Raw genomic sequence first — 23,959 nt, 5'->3', positions numbered from 1 at the left:
TGCCTCAGTGTATTTTTATTTGCATTTCTCTAAAGGCTAATGATGCTGAGCATGTTTTTATGTATTTTTTGGCAATTTATATTTTTGGAGAAACACCTATTGTCTATTTAGGTGCTGAGCCAATTTTTAATGGAGGTAATTATCTTATTGATTTATAAAAGTTCTTTATATATCTTGGATAGGAGTCTATTATCAGACAATATGCAAAATTTCTCATTCTCTGCGTTGTCTTTTCACTTTCCTGATGGTATCACTGACAACACAAAAGTTTTAAATTGTGATGAAACACAATTTACACATATATATTTTTTTTGGAGGGGGGCCACTTGTGCTTTTTGGCTTATATCTAAGAAACTACTACCTAACCCAGCATCACAAAAATATACTATCTTTCTTCTAAGTGGTTTATACAGTTTTAGCTCTTACATTTAGGTCTATATTCCATTTGAGCTAATTTGCATACATAGTGAACACAAGCAATTTAACTTCATTCTGTGGCATGTGAACATTCAACTGTTCTAAGATCATTTGGTGAAAAGACTATTCTTTCCCCCACTGAACTATCTTGGCATTCTTGCTGATAACCAACTGACCACTTCTAAGAGTTTATTTATAGAATCTTGACTCTATCCTATTATCTGTATGTCTATGCTTATGCTAGGACCACACAGTCTTCATTACTGAAGCTCTGCAGTAAATTTTGAGAGTGGGAAATAGAAGGCCTCCAACTTTGTTCTTTTTGAAGCATGCATTGGCTATTTAGGGTCCTTTACAAGCATGTATAAAGTTTTAGGATCAGCTTTTCAATTTCTACAAAAATTTCAGCTGCAATTTTGACAGAGTTTGCATTATATTAGTAGGTTAATTTGGGGATTATGGACATCTTAACAATACTGTCTTCTATGCCATGAATATGAGTATATTTTAAATCATTTAGATCTTTTCTTAAAAAAGGTGTTCATGCAAACCTTATTATCACTGAGCTATGGAAGTCTCATAGGGAAATCGTTTATTTTTCTCTGTTGTCTGATTTATTTCTGACTCATCACCTACATAAAACCTAAATGTGGTGATGTGGTTGAGATCATGGGCGTTTGATAATAAATCATCTGTTTTTCCCATATGATGCCCACTACAGTTGTCCATTCACAGCCCCTCAACAGCCCAATTGCTCTTAAGTAAAAGTGAAAGTTGCTCAGTCGTGTCCAACTCTTTGCAGCCCCATGGACTATACAGACCATGGAATTCTCCAGGCCAGAATACTGGAGTGGGAAGCCGTTCCCTTCTCCAGGGCAACTTCCCAACCCAGATCAAACCCAGGTCTCCTGCATTACAGGCAGATTCTTTACCAGCTAAGCCACCAGAGAAGCCCAATTGTTCTTTGTAGAGGTGGGCAAAAATGCTTTGAGGCATCTGGTCTATCTACAACATTCATCACATCCATTTCAACTCAAAGTAGAACTTACTCATCTGTAGCCAGAATAACCCATGCTTTTAAATAAGGCCATGTACACTAGAAAAAAAAATCTTAGGAGAAAGGTTAAGAGGGAGAAGTGAATATATGACTTAAATATGTGGTCCTTTCAGGTTGCATCTCAAATATTTGGTCTACTTTTTCAGAGTTGCTATTTTTTTTTTCCTTTTCCGAACGTTAAATATAGGTTAAACACTTACTAAGAGCTTTCTATACATCAGAACCCTAGATGATGTGTGTTATTATCTCCATTTATGGTTAGGAAAAAAGCGATTAGCAGCAGATTTCCTATGGTCAGGTGAAGTATCAGAAACAGGTAAAATAAATAAAGACGCACATAAGTGAGTGAGAATGAAATATAACATATAACAAGATGAAATTTTAAAAAATCATCTGACTTCAAGAATACTACTCAATACTTTCTTTATTAGATAAGCTCCCTAGAATGGCTACAGGGAAGTGCTGAGAGAAACTCTAGCTCAGTCAAGTCATTATACTTACGTGCTGAATGAGAACTGGAGCTCACACCCCACCCAAAGATGTGCCAGGCAAATACCCAGGATCTCGCAAGGCAGCTGCCAGGTTCAGGGGCCGTCACTAGGGCCCTTTGTCTCTAGACCCTTCCTTTTTAGCCACAAGAAAAAATAAAACTCTTCACAGGTGATTTTTTTTTTCAGAGTTTTCTTATCTTTAAGACGGGCTGGGTATTTGGGATGCTGGCAGCACATTTCTCAGTAACAACACCTCCTGTAGTTACCTCTATCCAAGCCTGCGCATTGGCTCAAGGAAACGCACACAACATCAAACAAAGAAACCTGCCACCTAAGACCTCAGTCTGGACACAGGAGCCCACAGAGGACCTGGGAAACCCTTTGCTCTTTCACCAAATTTAAAATACGCTTCATTAATGTTAATTGTATGACACCAGAGGCAAAATACATACTGCGTACCTAAAGCTTGTCCCCTCTATTAATTAAAAACAGGCTTATGGAATATGAAACTATAAAGTGCTAGACTTTTTTTTAAATTGTAAAGACACTTAATTGGCTTGTACAAAAGGAAAAGAATTCCTTTCACCTCACTTTAATGAGGTTTTTATTATTCAAATGGCACATTTTGCTCAGTTTCAACTAAAAGCCACTGCGATTCAAAAGGCTCTGAGATGATGAATATTTACAGACTATCAAAAGGAAAGTTCAAACTATAAAGACAGAATGAAAACAAAAATAGTATCATTCCAATTCCAAAGTTGATGCTATTAGTCAGCATTTTCAAGGACTGATTTTTTTCTTCTCCTTTGATGGATTCTGGTCCGTAGAGGGTGGGTGGGAACCTGCAGGGCTGCTCTCTGTGTGTACAGAACTGGAGCTCCCAAGACAGCGGGTGCTGCTGCTTCTCTGCGGTCAGGACACGCCCGCCTACATTTCTCTGGGCATTCTCTGAGCGCAGGGTCTCATCCTCCAGGGACATACATGCCTTGGACCAGAGAAGTACTGCTCCATGGTAAAGAGGGTGGAGTTCCAGAGATTTACCAGTGGGTATGGCTACTTGTCATCAGTGGGAATGACCATGGACCATGGCTTCTAGCCAGAGTAGCCTCAAGTGAGACTTCCTACTGGAAGGAGCAGTGAATGCTGACAATACACAGAAAGGAGTCGGAGTCCAAAGGCTTTAGACAGCTGATCTCCACATTTTCTTCCTGCTCTCCTCCTTCTTAAAAACAGGAATAAGTGACATAAAACATTATTTAATTGCAGGTGTGCAGCCTTCAAGCATGCCATTCACTGACGATCCCGTCTTTCTGGCCTCTTCAACCTCTCTATTGACTCATTCTTGCTGCCCATCAGGCTAAACAGACTGCTCAGACCAGTAATTAGGAGAAAAATCAGGAAAGAAAATGGTTAAGAAAATGAATGAAAGGAAGTCAGATAGAAGAGAGAAGGCAGAGAGAGCAAGAAATGTCTAGTTGACATTGGGGCCTTTTCAAGTTACACGAAGCCTCTCTCTTCCCATTTACAGACCATCCACGGTTTTGAAATATTCATCTCTATTCAGAATCTCCTCCCTCATCTGAATCTCTCTTCTCATCACCAAAGTAACTGATTTCTGCTGCACCACTGCCCAGGACCTCTCAAGGAGGCCTGGGAAGCAATGGTTTCTCGGTCTCAGCACCCAGTGACCTCCCCTCTGTTGAAACTGGACTTCTCTGTCACAAGGGCCCCGGCTCCTCCCCAGTTCCCCGTCCTCTTCGCTATCTCAGATTCCAAGACACAGGCTATTCTCAGACCTCCTCCTAATGCCACCACTGCCTCAACTTCTGCCTCCTCCAGACCTTCCTCTTCAACCAGAGTTCCATCTCTAGCCTCCTTTGATTCAGTCTAAACTCTCATCCTTACAGCAATTTCATCCAGGCTGGGACTCCAAACAACACGCATATCAAGGTGAACTTCACGCCTATAGCACCAGCTGACACCCCTCCCAAGCTTCGGACCTCATCTTCACCCACCCTAAACCTCAACTCTTCACCTCCTCTCCCCAAGTCCTCCCTGCTTTCCTGACGCCCGTATTTCCGCAGAGGGTGATACTCTCCAGCCAGTCACCTGAGGATGAAAACGTTGCTAACGTGTGCTACCCCATCTTCTCCCATGGGGAGAAGCCAGTAACTCTAGAGCCTTCAGCTACTATTAGTATCTGTCCAATCCCCTACCTGTCCAATGGAAGTGTGACAGTCAGGATAAATCTCATTTATGGGCCCCGGTGTACCCACTTCCAATGGCCGAGAGCACTGCCTTTCCCAGAAAACTGTCCCTGAGTGATGGGTGCCATCACACCTGGAAAGTCATGCCCCACACCCAGATGCTCTCCTAACGAAGAGGACCAACTCTGGGATCCACTCTCCAGAGCTCCCTGTGGGTCAGTCTCCACCTATATACAACCTGTTTCCCTCATTCTCCTTCTCAGAGCATTCCCCCAGTAAATCATGTGAGCAGACGCCCCTGTCCCAAGTCTGATCTCCAGGGAACTCGAGCTCAGACAACCTCTGTTATTCCTTGTTTCTGCTTCTGTTGCCTTTAGCTCTAGTCACTGCAAAAGCCCACACCGAGTCTTGCCACCTTTGGCTTTTTTGCATTGTTTTTGTTTAGTCACGAAGTCATGTCCGACTGTTTTGAGACCTCAGGAACTATAGCCTACCAGGCTCCTCTGTCTATGGGGTTTTTCAGGCAAGAATACTGGAGTGGGTTGCCACTCCCTCCTCCAGGCCAGGGTGTGAACCACATCTCCAGCATTGTAGGTGAATTCTTTACTGCTGAGCCACCAGGGAAGCCCTAATACCTGTGACATCTTTCTTACTTGATCCATCATGGATACTGGGACCAGATGAAACACATTCTAAGAGTCAATCAGAGAAACTGATGAAGACATTTTAAAAATGCGTAAAACTAGATCACCAATAACCAGAATGAGATATAATGTGGTAAACTCTACCAGTAGCAAAAATTTAAAGGAGAAATTAATTTTCTACCTTTAGAATTAGCAGATTTTTATAGTATTATTCTATTTTCATTATATTGTATAAAGCTGGTGGAAATATACCTTCCTGCAACTGGATATGCTTTCTGTTCAGCCAATATGTTTGTGGTAATTTATTACAATAGCAAGAGAAACCTAATAGAGTGCAGTAATAAACATTTGCTGTTTGGAGTCACTAAGTTTTGGGGGTAATTTAAGAGCAACAGATAACTAATACATGCACCATGCTACATGAGAGAAGCCAGACTCAAAGAGCTAAATACTGAATGCCTCCATTTAAATAACATTCCAGAAAATACAAAACTCTAGGGACAGGGGGAAAAAAAATTCAGTGGTTGCCAGGGCTGGGTGTAAGGGGTGAGAATTACTTCACAGGGGCACAGGGACAGTTGAGTGGGTGAAGGAACCGCTCCATATCTTGACTGTGTGACTCCATGACTCTGTGTGTGTGTGTGTGTGTGTGCACGTGCGCACGCACGTGCGTGTGTGCGCGCGTGCGCGCGCATGTGTGCGCTCGCCACAACTCACTGAACCACACGACTAAATGGGTGAATTTCAGCATACCTAAAATACCCCGAAATATTACAATGGAGGAGAACCAGTGAGCTGTGTGTTTCTCACAGCTCTGCCCACACCCCTGGGGCGCGTGGCGTGTGTACACTAACTGCATCACTTGGCCCCAGTTGTCTCTGGATCTCTGGGGCCATCTGCAGAGCGCCGAGCACCTGAGAGGAGATGACAAGAAAACTGGTGAACCTAACGGAAGTCAAGTACACTTGTTTCCCAAGTTCCCTGGGCTTCAAGGCCCTTCCAAGGAACCAAGTTCGCAGGAATACTGACCCACCGGGGGCCAAGAACGCATCGGCATCCTCCACAAACACCCACTGCCAGGCTCCACAATGCCGACTCTTAGGAAGGCTCATGAGTAACTGGCAACAACCCAAGTCCAGGGAGTCTCACATGCTGATTGTACATGGAACGTCAGCTTCCGAGGGGCAGCATCTCCCGAAGCCTGGCCTACAGTTCTGTTTGGGCCTTGTCCATTCCTACATTACATAACATTTTCCACCAGAGGCCACAATTGCCATGGGACAACTGTTATCTCTTCCAGGAGACAACTGTCAGCAATCAGGAGGTCTTTGTTCTCAGGGTCTTGCACGCTTTGTTTGCAGGGTCTTGCTTGTTCTCAGGGTCGTCCTTCAGGTAAGAAGGAAGCCTGGCGTACAGACCAGAATGCTTCACCTAAATCAAGGCCGTTTCTCCAATGCCATTTCGTCTATAAGCCATGACACAGCCACACTTTACAACAATTATGACATCAGAGATGGCAGAAGAAAGCACAGGAAAGTGTGTTTGTTCTAGTTGATTAATAAAGAGAGTTACTTACGCTTTGGAGATAAGACCAAACTGATTTTGTCTCAAGAAACCTAAGAATCAGATAACATAATTTCAAATCTGAGAAATGAGAAAGGCATTTAAAAAAAGCCTGAGAATCCAATAGCAGTCCAGTGGTTAAGGCCCTAGCTTCCACTCCAGGTGGCCTGGGTTTGATCTCTGGTCAGGGAACTAAGATCTCAAAGATGCCAAAACAACAACAAGAACAGGACCAGGTTAGAAATTAAATTTGGAGAAGCCTGGAAGGGAACAGAAAGAGACATAAGACCCAGAGAATCAGAGGTCACTGCCTGAGACAGAGAAGTAAGCCCTTTAAAAAATAATAATAAATAAATAAAAATAAAAAGAACCTGAGAGGAGCCATAACGGGGCTGAGTTACAGTGAAGATTTGTAAATTGAATTGTAACATGTGCCCCCAAAATGAGACAGATTCTCACAGGTTAAATAAACACCCCGTAGAATGTTAACACAACTGTGCCTTTGGGGAACTCCAGTGCAGGCACAGCAGAAGAATGAGCTAAGTGGAACGTTATGTAAAGGGAAATTCTTTTCAGTTCCTCCTTGAAACAGCAGGGCACACCATCTGGGGCATCTCTCCAGTGAGATGCAGTAATTCATACTATTTGGAAATACTCTGAAATTCAAGAGAGAGGGTCTGAGGATGCAAAATTCCAAAAGCAACTGTTGATCAGTCTGACCTGGTGTTCAGTTGTCCTTTACTTCCAGAAAAGGAAGAGGAAAAAAGAAATTACTATAGAATTCCAAAGTGGATCGTTGCTTCAGAAACAAGGGCTGGAAAAAAAAAAAAAGAAAAAGAAAGAAAGAAAAGAAACAAGGGCTGGTTTATTTTGAGCTCCAGGATGGCAGCATAAAAGTGACCATAGTAATTCCCTCTACAACTACACCAACCCAGGGAAGGTGCCTCAGCCTCCACCAAGTGACCCAGCAAGACCTCAACTGCCCAAACTATGGCGTTCATGCCCCTAGTAAAATTCAGGATGACTTCAGGTGGAACACAGGCAAACTTTAAAAAATGCTTATTTACTAGAATGCACTAGAAAAAATAAATATATCATCAGATTCTCAAATGCACAATGAAATAAAAGAAATAATAGGGACTTCCTTGGTGGTCCAGTGGCTAGGACGCCCCACTCCCAATGCTGGGGGTATGGGTTTAATCCCTGGTTAGGGAACCAGATCCCACATGCTGCAACTAGGTTTGTATGTCGTAATGAAATATCCCCCATGCTACAACTAGGACCCGGTACAATCAAATAAATAATATTTCTTTAAAAAATAAAGGCTTCCCAGGTGGCTCAGATGGTAAAGGGTCTGCCTGCAATATGGGAGATCCAGGTTCAATCCCTGGGTCAGGAAGATCCTCTGGAGAAGGAAATGGCAACCCACTCCAGAACCTTTGCCTGGAAAATCCCATGGACGAAGGAGCCTAGTATGCTATAGTCCATGGGGTCACAAATAGTTGGACACAACTGAGCGACTTCACTTTTAAAAAGTAATACTTACCTTGCTTGATAGCTGTGAGAATTAGAGAAAAATGTAAAATGCCCAGCACCAGCCATGAGAAAGAGGGTACCTGAAACAGGCATTTTTTTTTTTTTAAGCTGCCTGTTTTTTGGACCTTGGGCTACACTCTGGGGACATAACATTCAACAATAATGTAGAGACATGAAATATCTGTATAGTTGTCCCCACATTTAGAAAATACCTATATATCATTTTCCATGCCCTTACTCAATATCTCTGGGAGACGAGATCCTTAATAAATATGAAAGGAAATAAAGTAAGTAAAATAAGAGAAATGTGAACACATGAACTCAACATCAGCTCAGGGAGTCAGTGACCATCTAGCTGCTGTGCTGCTAAATGTTAAAAAAGGACTTGCATACTTCAAGACGGTGAAGGACATCATCAAATTTTAAAATAATTAACCCAGAGTGGATTCTGCTATCAAGATAACCTAGCCACACTTTTTCAAGTTGGAAAAGAGGAAATAATCTGAATGAATCAGCAGGAAAAGAGTCGAGGGCAGGGTGTTTCCCCAGGGATCATCAGGAATTTTTCATTTCATGCACCATTTACAACTTCTTATAGTGAATTCCAGAACATCAGTACACACACTTAACAGGAAATGGCAACACTCTTGTTTTTGTTGTTTCCTTAAATTTCTTCCTCCTTTTCATTGTCTTGAATATACATTTCCCATCGACACAGATGCAATCCCAGAAGCACACTTTTACCCTCACCGATTCTGAAGTGGGGGGAGAGATGTACAACAGGAATACACACACTGCTCAGCGGTGTCTGACTCTTTGCGACCCCATGGACTATACACCGTCAGGCTCCTCTGTCGGTGGCATTGCCCAGGCCAGAACACTGGAGTGGGTTTCCATTCCCTTCTCCAGGGGATCTTCCCAACCCAGGGATGGAACCTTCTGTGTTTCCTGCATTGCAGGCGGATTCTTTACTCTTGAGCCATAGGGGAAGCCCCATAGTCTCTTCAGAGAGGGCTTTCTAGGAAAAAAAAAAAAGCATCAATTGGATAATTATACCACCAATGGCACTTAATCCAACTTGTTTATTTCTACTTTTATTTCTATTGCCCTGGGAGACTGACCGAAGAAAACACTGCTACAATTTATATTAGAGAATGTTTTGCCTATGGTCTCTTCTAGGAGTTTATGGTGTCATGGTTTTATATTTAAGTCTTTAAGGCATTATTTTGAGGTTGTTTTCCTCTATGACCCATAGTTTCTCACACACAACATGAAAGAAGTCACCACAAGGACCAGAAGCTCCTGAAGGGCTGAGCCTGCATCTGGTCACTCCAACACTCAGCACCGTGCCTGACACACCAGAAGGTCCTCAAATTACAGAATCCTTCAAAATTAAGTATCACCATGAAAGCTCTCCGCATCTTCGCGCACACATATTCTCACTTGTTTTTTTAAAGCACTGCATGCATACAGTCAGTACTGTGTTGTTTTTTTTTAACCCAAAGAGTCTCTTTATCAGCATAATCCATGACATAATCATTTACGTACCACTTTCCTAATTTTTCTCCAATTTATAGAACACTTGCATGTTCTACTTTTTTAAAACATTATAAACCAACTCATCTGTATTTCTCAGCCTTCTACATTGCCAAAATATCAGCTAAGTCAGTTGCTGCTCTGGATTGGGTTTTTAAAATTTGGTATGTGTTAAGATTAATACAGTATTTGTCCATCTGATATATGGCATCACCGACTCAATGGACAGGAGTCAGAGCAAGCTCCGGCAGATGGTGAAGGACAGGGAAGCTTGGTGTGCTGCAGTCCATGAGGTCGCAAAGAGTCAGACAAGACTGAGCAACTGAACAACAATAACAATCTTACACATGAGTGGTAAAATGTGAATTTTGGTAAACTCTGCCCTGTAGCTCACAGAGCTCATATGCAACAAGGCTGCCCAGCAGTGGGGGTTATTAAACGATACCCATTACTAAGAAATCAGAATTATCCAGGACACTGAGGGAAGGATTAGAGCCGGCAGTAATCACATGCTACTCCAGTGAAGCATGGACTGACTCTTAGAACTGAGAAACCATCTCCTCTACGACTTCTCTGTGGGGGGTCCTTACAGCCACACCACACAGTGCCTGCTCATGCAGAGGGGGTCCTGGCATTTGCTGACAGCACTCCTCTGGTAGCTCAGCTGGTAAAGAATCAGCCTGCAGTACGGACGACCTGGGTTCCATCCTTGGGTTGGGAAGATCCCCAGGAGAAGGGAACGGCCTGGAGAACTCCATGGATTGTAAAGTCCACGGGGTCGCAAAAAGCTGAACACAACTGAGCGACTTTCACTTTCACTAGTAAACTAACGCCTGGGCATCTTCTCCAAGTTAGATACATCCCTCTAAGAATTCTACTCAGCTGATAAGTGGGGAAAATAAAGGCAACACAGAAATAACTAGCCTTTTCAGAAATGCATCAGCATTCCTTCAAATTAAAATTATATTTTATGGACATGAATGTCCTATTGAGCATTACAAAGTCATTATTTACAGACTCTTGCAATACTGTGGAGGCATCCATTCTGCTGGAAAATGAAAAAACCATGGGAATACTCATCTCTTATATATTTATAGAAGAGCTCCAGGTACCAGGTGATGATTTCACTACCATTATGCAGAGAGCTTGTTTTAAAAATACCTTCTGCAGTTACAGTGAAGGGAGGAAGTGATGCGGGGTGGCAGAGGTGGGCTTACATGGCCAAAAGGAAAAAAAGAAAAATTACCTGGGGAGAGTGCTGAAGCACATGGTCAAGTCACTCAAACAATAAAAACGCGTCATGCATTTTGTACATCCCCGTGCCAATGAGGGCTCTCTCCTGTTTTGCCTAGAGATATATGGGGCTGTAACGGAGTGCAGAAAGCCCCTGACAGCCGTGTGCTGCCATTCAGACCTGAAGGATTCCACGTTATGATAAAAATTAATGTGCTCTGACACCCTCTGGGGCTCCCTGGGCCCTGGGAATGGCTAATGAAGAAATACAACCTGGCCAGGGAACAGCAGAAGCGGCCCCAGAGTTGAGGATTAATTCAGATGGGGAGCCGTGTGGCCCCCTCTGTCATCAGCTGTAAAGCAAGTGGACTCTGGTGCCAAAGGGGAGCCAGCACTGATTGGTTAGAATTACTCCTTGGGTTGCGGGAGGTCAGATCAACAAAGAGCTTTACAAAATAATTGAGCCCAAGTTGGATTTGGGCTGTCACTCTGTGCTAACGCCCTCTTCTTAAACCAGACAAGGGTCACTCAGCCTCTTGTTGGCCATGAGGTGTGTGCTCTGGAAAACTTCTCCCCAGGAGACCTGCTTCCTCAGTGATTACAGACCACTGGGCCTGTCCCAGGGGACACACATTCTGAGGGGCTCAGAAAGGGTCTTGGGAAGAATGTTGTTCCCCAAAGTGAGGTCTCACTGTCCCCGCCAGCCTAGTTTCTGACACCTTCAGCCTCCAAGTATCACAGAATCTTCCCGGGGCAGGGGAGGGGGCAGAATGAAGAAACATAAGGTTCACAGGACATCACCCGCACAACCATCCGCTGATGATAAACAAAGTGCAGTCTACCCGTACGGTGGAGCACTACTCAGCCATGAAGATGACAGACTCATCAACGCTGGCTGAGAGAAGCCAGTCATCGACACCACCACCCTGCGTGACTCCTTCACGGGAAGTCTGCAGGACAGGCAAAGTGGGAGACAGAAGGATGCATGGCTGTCAAAAGCTGGACGGAGCTGGGCGGGAGGGAGGAAGAGGGATGACGACAAATGGTTCGGGGATGAAGTTTCTTTTTGAATGGGAACATACTGAAAACCACTGAACTGTATACTTCAAAGCAGTGTGAAGTGTATAAATCAAACATGAATTAAAAATAAAGCCAGCTCCCTGGGCTCTGAGAAGACTGCTCTACATTCTCACGATGACTTAAATGACCTCTAGCTTCTCCCTCCTCCCCTGACAGGGGCAGCTGTGGTTCACAGCCCCTCAGCCCGTTCACCTCTTTCCTACAAGGTCCTCATGGATGGAAACTGGGACTCAAGCTAGACAGAGTCAGTCCAGAGAAAATAAGGGTGCATTTCTTTTTTTTAGACAATTGCTAGGTTACACAAAGCTATGTGGTTTTAGTCTGTGACATTATTTCAGCCTATTATTAGAATTTTACCATGTCAAGTTGAATTTATTTCTCACCATGTGAATTTTAGCCATTTGTTAAAAGATTAGGTAAAAATTTTTAAAAAATCTGTTTCATTCCTTGACATATTATTCACTATACTTTCTCTAACCTAAGGTATTATTTTGCTAATTTACTATCTCCACTAAATGACCATGGAGAATCTTGGGGAATGAGACATTTTTTCGAAAATATTTTAAAAATATATTTATACACATGCATATTTAATGCTTCTCACATAGAATGCCTATAATTCTATTGGAAGTAAAAAAAAAACCAGAAGGTAATATTCTAAAATATGGACAGTGGCGATAATAGAGGGGTAGTCACAGCACATTCATGGATATTTATGTCATCTCAGATTTGCGTTAAAATAATCTAGGAAGAAGGGGCTACAGACTGAACAAAACTAACCGTATGCTGATATTTACAGAAGATGAGTGAAAGACTTGGGAAGGTCCATTTTACCTCTTCTCTGTTTGTGTGTATTTGAAAATCTCCCCAGTAAAAATATTTCAAGAAATAAAGACAAACTAATGGAGAGCCAGGAAACTTTACAATTTTCATGTTCATATTTATGCTTATCCTTCTTTCCCCCTAATATTCTACAATAGGCATGCACCATCTTGGTGGCCACAGAACTTGTATTAAAAAACATGCATACAGAATACCAAAAGAAATACCCCCAAAACAGCAATAAAAAGTAGCTTTAACATCTGCCTAAAAAAAACATCATAAAGGCAGCTGAGTTGAGTTCAGTTGTTCAGTCGTGTCCGACTCTTTGCGACCCTGTGGACTGCAGCACTTTAGAACTAAACAGAAGGCCAGTGTGACTGCATCAAAAACCACGCCATGTGAAAGGCGAGACAGGAAGCCACTGGCCGGCCCGGGGGGTGCCGAACAGCAAGCCCATGCTTCCCACAGCACCGGGGAGGACGAGCTTTAAAGGAACCAGAAGTGGACCTGATGCAGAACGCCACTCGGCATGGAAAACCTGTCCACAGGATGAGCGGAAAGACACGTCAGCTTGGTCTGAGACACCTGAGCCTCAGACGGGCCTGAGGAGCCCAGGACTGAAATCTCTTTGGTGCCCAGGTCTTTAAAGGTCATAGCAGCTCTTGGCTAAGATTGGTGTGAAGTCTTCCCCCATATGGGGGAGGAGGCACCACACAGGCCCTGCTTCCTGTGTCAGAGCACAGTCAGGAAAGTTCCAGAAAGATGAGGAGAGTCACGGGCTGCAGCAGTGGTTCTGCTACTGAGAGACCCGAGGAGCAGCCTAGGGCACCAACACCCAAGACTCAGACTGACCCAGGAAATGATGGTCAGGGGAAGGCTGGGCCTTCCTGACCGCCAGGCCAGTGCTCAGTCCCCGCCCACTGCTCAGCGACCCAGAGCAACACCACGCTTCCACCCCGATCAAGGAGGAAAGCGAAGCTCTCTCCTGCCCCCACTGAGAAGTGGCTTCTCCTCTCCGTGGCTGAGATGGGCTCAGGTGACAGGACAAAGCAACTGAAAAACGAACCTCCCTGACTAGTAGAAATGTTGTACGTTTAAAAACATTTTGACTGCAGTTAAATAGATGCAAGTTTTACAAAGAATACTTCGGGTCTTAACGGTGCTGCCTAGAGTCTGACCAAGAGATGAGAATTACGTGTCACTTTTCTGGCGGGTAACCTGACGTCACAGGCCAGTGGTGTTCAAAGATACTCATGTGCTTTGACCCAGGTTGCTGCTATTCCAAGAACTGATCTTAAGAAAATGAGAGATCCAAAAAGAAGTATGTATAGGCCAGCTTCAGAGTGCTTCCAACAGCGATAATATATAGAAGCAACCCAGCATATGAGAATTTAAGACTGGTGAAATACTCTGACCTCTATGCAGGGATTACTAGATTCCACCTGGTCCCACATAAAGCCACTCTGGGAACACGGGGACATGCTCTCAGGAGTCTGCTGACCTGAGACATCTAGGCACTGATGTGCTTTTAGTTGGAGACATTCTGCTGAGGTCCACCTCCCAAACCTCTATCATTGGTCGACTTGCACTTCTTGTACCCACTACCTATACCTCTGAGACCACCTTTTCCTTCATTCAGTTTCTGGTTATCAACTACTCCTTAATGTCAGCTCAAATACCTGTTTGATGATGAGTTGGTGACTGAATGGTAATGACACTTGAAGCTCAGAAGGCAGACTGAAGAACTCTGCCACTAATTGAGAGGCTCTGTGTGTATTTCTCGGGATGACGAGATATTGAGGGCTTTCTCACAAAATGAAGAAAACCGATGACTCACAAAATTAAGAACACAGTGCAGTGACAAGTGGATCAACTAAAAATATAATCTTCCTTGGGGATTTTCAGTCAGCTGCCACAGTGGAGCACTGGTGATGTATTTCAAATGTGTATTCCAGTTTTTGGGCTGACAAGAACTAACTTCTCAACAATTTACTGGGGGTGGTGGGGCGGGGTGGGGGGAGAAAGACGGGCCCCTGGTTATTAAAATGCAATTTCAGTGTGGTTTAAACAAAACTTCCCAACATGTCAATTATGGGAGAGGAGAATTCCAATGTGCCAACGGGGGTGGTTAGAAGGTATCAGGAGGAACGCCGAGCTGGATTCGCCAGCCAAGCTGGAAAATACAATTTTAAACCACAGACACTGTGACACTTTTTTTTTCTGAGTCTTACATAATCCAAGAGTTCTCTGAGAGTCACCAGACATTAACCTTAACAACACGAGTTTCCTGTGTCCGTGCCTGTATGGGTCTGAGAACAGCTTGCTCATGCAGCTCAAGCCCACTCCTGCTTAGAAGGGCAGCTGCATTTTCTGTACCTGAAATAACTATTACGCAAAATCACCTTATAATTTGTTTCCCAATAACCTCCATGCCACCCAAGGAGGTACCAAGGCAAGAACCTCATGTGGCTAAGAACTGGTGCCTTAAAATCAAAGTTTAGGTCAGCAGTGCAACAGTGAGCTTCCACTTCTGGTTGCCCTTCCTTCCCTCCTTCCTTCTCTCCTTCCTTCCTTTCCTCCCTCCCTCCCTCACCCTCGCCCACCCACCCATCCATCCACTCCTTTTCTGGAGCTTACGCTATGGCTGTAAAATTAACACTTGCAAAGGATGATGATGACAACAACAAAAATGATGTTATGATCTGAAATGCATTAAATCTTTACTAGGTATTCAGGTACTACGTTTCATGAACACTTTGTTACTTAAACCTTTCAACCATCCCACAAAGGTACTACCGTCACCTTCCACTTTTACTGATGAAGAAACTGAGGATCAGAGAGATGAAGGAATGTGCCAAGGTCACCATGTTACTAAGGTGTGGAACAGGGCCTCAGAACTAAGACAAAGATGAATTAGCCAAGGTTTCTGCTTCTCTGGGGCTCAGTTTAACAAAGAAAAATCAATATATAAAAAAGCGTGCCCAAAGTACTCCATGCCCGATGACTGGGTGTGTGGTCGATGCTCCCACAAGTGACTCATCAATCCAATGACAGTGTGGACCTAAGAGGAGGGGAAAAGCAAGGCTCCACAGAGAATGGGACAGAATCAACCAGCGAGCAGGTCAGGAGCAGGTGGGGGGCAGTGGCACAGGCCCTGCGTCAGGAGGCAAAACGTGTAACACCTCCGGCTTCCCAGGTAGCTCAGTGGCAAAGAATCCGCCTGCCACTGCAGGAGACGTGGGTTCGATCCCTGGGTTAGGAAGATCCCCTGGAGAAGGAAATGGCAACCTGCTCCAGTATTCTTGCCTGGGAAATCCCATAGACAGAGGAGCCTGGCAGGCTGTAGTCCATGGGGTCACAAGGAGTCAGACACAACTTAGAAGCTCAACAGCGAAGCAGAACACAGAGGCACAGGGCTGGGACAATCTGATCTATAAATGAAGGAGCAGCATGGGCCAGCCTCCAGAGGCCACCCAAGGGTCTTACTTGCAGGAAAGGATCAGGGCTGGGTTTGCATTTGAGAGCGACCACTCTGGCAGTTCAGATGTCTGAATTGCAAAGTGACCCTCTGGTCACCCACTGTCTACCAGATCAGTGTCACTAGGAAAACAAGTAGGAGCTAAGGGGAAATGAACATTGACACTTGGAGTAAATGTAGAGACAACTGCTGCCATTTTGCTTATATACACTTCAGGGACAGACACCTTCTAGGTATTTGGGAGAAAACCTCCCGACTACTTCATTGAGGGGATGAACCTCTCTTCTCGTGAGTGATGTTTAACCTATTTTACCAGTATTTCAGCAACGCAATTTCCTCTTGATGACAGGAAACTGGCTGGAAGGTGCATCCCCTGCAACCTTGAAGTGACCTTAACCACCTTCCCAGCAGGCAGGGTTTGCCATCTGTCCTACCAATAGGACAAAACTCCTTCAAAGACACCGTGTCCTACATGACGCATTTCCGAATGAGACAGAGCTTTCTGATTTCCCACACTACTATCGAGCAGAGCTCAGCAACAGAGCAGAGTTTGGTCTCAGCTCTAGTCTCACAGTCTACTAGCTGGCATCAGCTGGGTCAAGATCTTTAATCTCTTTCCTGCGGATTTCCTGATCTATGATATGTGGTTGAGCATCATATTAGGCTGAACCATAAGACACTGCCTTTCTTCTACAATTTTTGACCTGCCCCATGAAGTCCTTGTGAGGATAAAGTGGGATGGCAGATGAGTGCTTAGCTGTGCATGACACATAATAAACAGGTGATAAATATTAGCAATTACTATCTCCATCATCATTTTGCAGTTCCAAGTCCCAGGCAGGGCTTTGGTGTCTTCATTATTTAAATAATAACTTGCTTGTCTTAGTTGGCCTGTATTCCCATATAGTGGCATTTCCACAACTCAGCAGAGCACACTGTTCTATTCAAACTCTTATCTCTTCTCTCAGCCTCTAAGGAACATAGAGTGCTATCTTCAGAGAACTGAAATGAACCATGCCCACAACCCTGGCTATATATACTGATTTATCTGGACCAAACTTAAGAAAACCCAAAAATGGAATGTGTTTCTCATAATGAGGCAAGATGCTTTTCAAATGAGTTACATTTCAAGGGACAAGGGGATTCTAGACCAAAGGTTAGCAAACCACAACCCCCAGACCAAAGCCCAAATCCAACCCACTTCCTGTCTTTCTAAATAAAGTTTTATTGGAATCTGGTCTTGACCAATCATTTACATATTATCAGTAGCTACACTTCCACATTACCACAGTTTCACTCAACACTCAAGAGACACTCAACACTGCTGAGTGGCTGCTACAGAGACCATTTGGTTCATGAAGGGAAAAACAGTGGTATAGCTATTCATTTATATAAATATTTATTTATCTGATTCTTCATAGAAAAACTTTGCCAACTTATGCTCTGGTCCAGTGCTTTAAGTAATCAATGCTGAACACCAGCAACTAAGTTCATACTATTTGCTGGTATTAAAGCCCTAACATTGGCTATGTATGCAGTGGTGGGCTGGTGGGTGAGGGAGGAGGCGACCACAGAGTAACCGTATGTACTCTCCAAGCTGGGATTTTATTCTTCCTGGAAGGGAAGGTTTTATTTGTGTCTTCAATTAACATATATCACTTTGACTTCCGGAAACATGATAGTGATGGCTGAACCTAGAATTCTGTTGGGAAATCAAAACTGTTTATTTTGCAAACATCGCTGTGGTTAATTCAAACACAGTTTCATGTATTCCTTGGCAGTGATGACTTTTAATGATGGCAAAAAGGCTCACTAAATTTTTTTTTCCCCTAACACATTTAATTGCAAAATGGCTCTTAATTAATTTAACAACCATTCTTCTTCAGTAAGGATATGTTTTTGAAGACAGTCAGCACTGCACAAAGTTATAAAAAAAAAAAAAAATCCTTAAGCTTCACGACTATTTTAAGAGACAGATAGGCACAGGAGAAGCGAGAGGGCAAATAGTTTAATTTCAATGTCTAGCCCAGTTCCTGGCACTGCTGTAAACACTAAATAATTAATGACATGAAGGGAAAAACTTTTAAAAATAAGCCAAAAGAGGAGGGGAGAAGAGGCATATGGAGTACTTTGGTATCTCACAATACAGAGGTTAATTATTTTCACTGTGGCCCACTGTAATTCTCACTTATTCAAAGCAAGCTGCCCTTGAGGCCACTCAAATCATCTGGAAAGCTGCCTAAAACCAGGAGAAACAATAGCAGCAATGGCAAAGTCTACCCATTTGCTCCAAAAGAGAATGGGGAAGTACCCCGTGGAGTCCTGGCTTTGTGAAGAGCAACAAAGAGCAGGGGGAAGGGTACACAGAGGACTGAGTGTTCTGTGATAGTGGAGCACCGCTACAGTAACAGCGTTCCTGCTCAGGGCTGGTCATGCACACAGTTTATGTGCAAGGTGAAGCTCGTGTCTTCTCTTGCCTTGGCTGCGAGGGATCTCAAAGCTCATTTCCAGACCCAGTTTTTAAAAAAGTACTTACTTGTTTGGCTGCACCGAGTCTTAGTCATAGCATGAGGATCTTTGATCTTCGCTGCAGTGTGCGGGACCTAGTTTCCTGATGAGGGATCAAACCTGGTCCCCTGCACTGGGAAGTGGAGTCTTAGCCACTGGACTACCAGGGAAGTCCCCAGGTCCACTGTATTACTGGTTGGATCCACACTTCCTCTACGATCACGTCTGACTAGCCCCCTTTAAGCCTCTTTTCCTGTTTGGGCAGAAATCTATCTTATTTCCATTGTATCATACTGGACATATTCATAAAAGCCTCTCGAGTCATTTAAGGATCAAGACGGAAAACACACACACGAGAACAGTCAGGCACAGTGCACTGAGATGTGTATGCTCATCTCAGGCATCGCGCCTCCTCTTCTCAACAGACCTGGAAAGTCTGCGAGAACCTACTTTACACGAACCTGTAAAGCAGCAGAGCTTGGATTTAAATCGAAGTGCAATCAATCCCCCCAAATTCTGTTCTTTCCACTATAACGGGCACATTCTGCCACATTATGGCCCTCGGATATATCCAGCCCATTTTCTGCTTTTGGAAGTAAAGTTTTATTGGGACACAGACATGTTCATCATGTAAATACTGTCCATGGCTGCCCTCAGGCTACAGAGGCAGAGATGAACCACTGACACAGATAACGTTATGGCCAGAGAAGTCTGAGGTACTTCCTCCCTGGATTTTTTCAAAAAAGTGTACTGACTCCTGCACTATACTCTCTGCATTCGTATTTTTGTTTAATAAGGGATGACAGAATACCATCTGCTTTACAAATATATTTTTATAGAATTATGTAAGAACATTTGATGCCTAAAGAGTTAAGCTTCAGAAGGCAAAACATCTACTGTGGATGGAAGCCTTCTCTGATGTTTCTAGACATAAATGCTTCACAGTATGATTTTTTAATACCTCAAGGTAGAAAATGTAGGGGATGGGGAAAAATCAACTTGTAGACTTTGAAAAAATTTTCGTAAGCCACCATAATTAAGATCTAGATTTAGAGAGTTTATTACAGCTAAAAAAAATCTAGCTCTCTGTTTTCCTTTTCTTTTAGTTTTCAAACTGTTCAGAAAAGCAAAGCAACATGATACTCTGTTACACAAACCAGAAATGGATTTCTCATGTTGAGCAAAAAGTAACAAGAGATACATGGGCTAAAACATTACTCTTAAAACCAAACTGAGGAGAAGAAAGATTAAGCTGTAATTTACACGTTGGTCTTGCAGGGTAATTTAGCCCTCAAAATTTGGGATTTATTTATAATTTATAGACCACCCACTTCTGTAGAAGGACTGGAGACAGCAAAATTGGCAATAAGAATCCAAGAAAATTAAATCTGGGATTAGTACTTTCTGAATGTCCTGAACTTTCAAGTTCTAAACAGTGAAAATAAATAACTTTGTTAAGATTTCTCCCTCAAATGTATAAACAGCAAAGAGGAAACTGAAAAAGTATTCTTTTGATTTTTCTTTAAACACTACTATCCAATTTTTAAGTGAAAGTATTTTAATTATTTTAAGTGAAATAAAGCCTGATTTCCTTAAATTCTGCTGGAAATAGAAAGTTGAAAAAGGAAAGTAGAGATCCACAATGAAAACAAAGCTCTAGAAATCTTCAGAATTACAAGTGCTATTTTAAAATTATCTTATGATCAACTTCCATTAATTTCTATGATGAGTCAAAGACCTTAGATAACATTATAAGAGCTGACTGGCAATGGAAAGTCAAGCAATAAATTTCGTATATTATGTGCCATCACTGAAACTTCAAATTTCAAAACCGGAATCCAGGTGTCCATTATTTCAGGAATATATAGAACTCAAACCATAGAACAGTATCTGATAAAGGAAATACAGAAGCTAGCAGCCCCTGAACTGTTGTCACAGGGCCTGTTCAGAATGAACGCTTCTCGGTAGATTAAGCAGTGAGCGCCATGGCTGAACCTGTGCAGAGGCGTCCCAGACAACACCCTGCTGCCCCGGAGCCCCCTGCAGAAAACCCTGACACTCGGTGGGGATCGTCAGGAAGGGTCCGAGCACTTTGCATTCTGACGGAGGCCCTGACCAGCCGGGCAGCAGGAGCACCGAGGCTGGCTGCTCTCCAGGACTGCGGTTTCAACAAAAATATCCTGCAAAACTCAAGTTTGGCTGGGACTGACCACAGGCTTTGGTTTGGAACTTTCCAGTAAGGCCCCAAAATAACTGGACCTGAGACACACTGGCCGACCACTACCACCACTGACGCTAGGGGGAAGTGCCCTGGGAGCACTGAGACCTCCTGGGCTGACCACCCAGAAGAGGGGGTGCAGAAGGAGGGATGGGGGGCGAGGGGGAGCGAGCAGACAGACAGACTGCGCGGACGCAGGGGTGGGTCGGTCGGGGCTGCAGAGCTTCATGAAAACTGGCTTGAAGACACCACCACAATCTATCGACCACTCTTGCCAAATAAAAATTAAACAGGAATTTGACCAAGCCTTCAGTGTTGGCTACCATTTCACAGGAAACACAGAAGACAAAAGAACCAGCTGAATGACACCACCAGGATGCAGTCACTGAAATACAGACCACAGAAAACTCTAGAGGACACACCTGTCCTTGAAACAAATATGCTGCATTAAATAAAAAGAAAGAAAGAAAGAAATTTAAAAACTGAAGGAAAACATATAGGTTAAGAGGCATTGACCTTATTTGATTTCTGATTTAAGGAGACTGAGAGAGAACAGAATACCATTGCCTTGAACGGTGTCCGGCCCCTAAATTTCTGAGTAACTTGGTCCTCAGGAATTTCTACCAACCCAGAAATCCACACTGAAGAAAACACTTGAAAGGTGAGGTGGAACAGGAAGCGGGGCTGCTTTGGATTCAGACAGACTTGGATTCTAATTCGGGATCTGTCACTTGCTAAAGTTAGGAAAGAGAGTTGGCCTCTCGGTGAGAAGCTGGAGCCTTTCCACTGGAAACAAAGATAAAGTAAGTCATGCCTGGGGATGATTGTAAGGAATTAGAGAGAGAACGTGGGCATAAGTGCCAAGCATGTTGCCTTGCATGGAATAAACAAATGTCAGAGAGGAATTATGATTTGCATAATCACTGTTAGCAGGGCTCATTCTGAAAAGGCTCAGTCCCCTCCCCATGCCACCACCCGCCCAAGAATACCCAAGAAGAGGCTGAAGCCACCCACCCTCCCAGCAGAAGGTGGAAGGAGACTGGCTCATCTGTACCATGAGCTGCATCTTCTAAAGAGGTCCGCATTTACACCTGTTTCTACCTCTTCCAGGCTCGGGCCACAAGCACTGCTGCCAGCCCTGGAATGGTGAGGCCGCTGGGCCGGGGCGTGAACCGAGGGGGCACATGCGGTAAAAAGCGCAGAGCTGGCTCCTGGCGGGCTCGCAGGCAGGCCTCGGCACAGCCTGCTAAATGCGAGCGTCCACGGGGCACTTCAGTGGACGGGTTTTTCCTCTCCTCAGTCCAAGGGCGCAGAAAGGAATGCGGCCGGCATGGGCAGCCTCTCCTTCGTTTGCCATTATGTCTTACACACAAGGAGATCTTAAAGTCAAAGATGGGAGCTGGAGATAGCAAGAGCACGACACGTGTTTTTCTGGAAGTTCAGTCCCCGACACTGGAACTCGCTTCTGACGGTTCTCAGAATCCACAGACCTCTGAGTGTTGCACTGTCATCTGCCTGGCCAGGGAAAACTTCGCCCTGCTGGTCTTCCAAAGGGAAAGTTGTGTGGGATTTTCATGCCTATTTCTCTAAGTCCGTGTAAAATACTGGACCCTAGAGAGATTGATGAAAGGAGGTTCGTGGCACGGGGCTGGCTAAGAGGAAAACTGCTTTTGTTACTGAACCGAGGAGTATAGAAATTCAGAGTTCATTTGCTAAAATCCAGAATCAGGGCGGAATGGGTGACCGCTTTTCCCCAAGAGTTTGGGCTTGGTGATCACAGAAGGCAGTTGGCTTTGATGATTTCTGAACTACTTAATGGTTAAAAACGAATGGTCCCATTAAGACTTGGAAGGCAGTCCTCTTATGTAACTGTTGGCTCTCCCTGGCTAAACGTCTCCTTCCAGCGAGCTCTGACACCAGGACTGGAGGGAGCGTGAGGAGGCGGTGCGTCCCACCTCCCACGAGGGCGGCGTGGTGTCGGGGAGGAAGCGGAGAGGCACAGCGGCTGGAAATGCTGCCCCTGCCACCAACATGCAAGACACCCGGCGAAAGTCACTCACTGTCTCGGATCTCGATTTCCCGCCCATTGAGAACAACAGACAGTGCAGCAAAGCGGTCCGGTAGGCGGGCTGCCCAGGCGTGCCCAGCCTCAGCGCCCCCGCTGGCTGGCCGCGTGCCCTCGGATAACGCACCCTCTCTGGTCTCATTTTCCTCCACTGCATAACAGACACAGTGACGGCACTTACCCTGAGGGCTGCTTGGAGAACTAAGCCAGGGAAAGCACACAGAGGTACTGGGTGTGGGGCTCAGAACAAGCTCTCGAGAAACGAGCTGTTATTGCTGCTATGATTGATATTATTATTGCTGTTCTCTTCCAAACAACCGCAGAAATACTAAGTCGAGGAGTAGGCTGCCAGCAGTTAAACACTGCCTGCTTGCTGGCAGCTCACACAATGGCTTGGGTGAGCTTAACTAGGCCTCCACCAGCCACCACTCTCTTTCCAGAGCCTAGAAGAGAGCCTGGGGCTTTGGAGGCATGTGTTAAACGCGTGTTAAGTGAAGAAGCAAGCGGATAAATGAATCATGAAGGGAGGAAAGGGCAAATGTTTAAAGAGCTACAGCTCTGTCTTGACATGAGGTTCTCTGGGAGCTCTGGCGAGGGCTGGCAGTTATAATCCCTGCCGAGAGGGCGCACAGTAGGGCTCGCTGAGGTCTGCTGGCCTGGGGACGAAACCCAGCTAGCTATTCGCTGGAGCACAGGGCAGGCCCCTGGGGTGGGGGTGGGGCAAGTGCAGATCTCACTAAACACTCTGACTTGACATTTCAATCTCAAGGACTCAGGCTTGCTCCAGAAAGGGCTTTAGAGGACAGACTTCTCAACTGTCTAAAAAGAATGAGTGAGAAAACGAAGGGAGAAAGAAGGATTGGCCACTGGACAGCATTGAGGAGTCGGGTCAACATCACGCCATCTGAACATCTGGTCTGAGACCCCTCCCCTCCCATTCATCATCTCCGCAGAGAACTGTTAAAACCAGTGACCCTAACAAAAAAAAAGAAGGAAAAAAAAAACCAGCGACCCTGACAGAGGCCAACCCTGAGACTGCTTATCGCTGATCAGCCTACTCCAAACTCGGGGACTCTGGTGCCGACTGTGGAATTATTTTACCCT

General features: G+C 44.5%; 1 protein-coding gene across 6 annotated transcripts in view; it reads right to left on the bottom strand.

Annotated features, from left to right (window-relative positions):
- Positions 1-23,959, bottom strand: part of WWOX (WW domain containing oxidoreductase) — an 883,821-nt gene that overhangs the window by 634,896 nt on the left and 224,966 nt on the right. The window lies entirely within an intron of this gene.

The sequence above is a fragment of the Muntiacus reevesi genome, chromosome 2, assembly GCF_963930625.1.
Source record: "Muntiacus reevesi chromosome 2, mMunRee1.1, whole genome shotgun sequence".
Lineage (NCBI taxonomy): Eukaryota > Metazoa > Chordata > Mammalia > Artiodactyla > Cervidae > Muntiacus > Muntiacus reevesi.
This window is presented reverse-complemented; position numbering and strand designations above follow the sequence as displayed.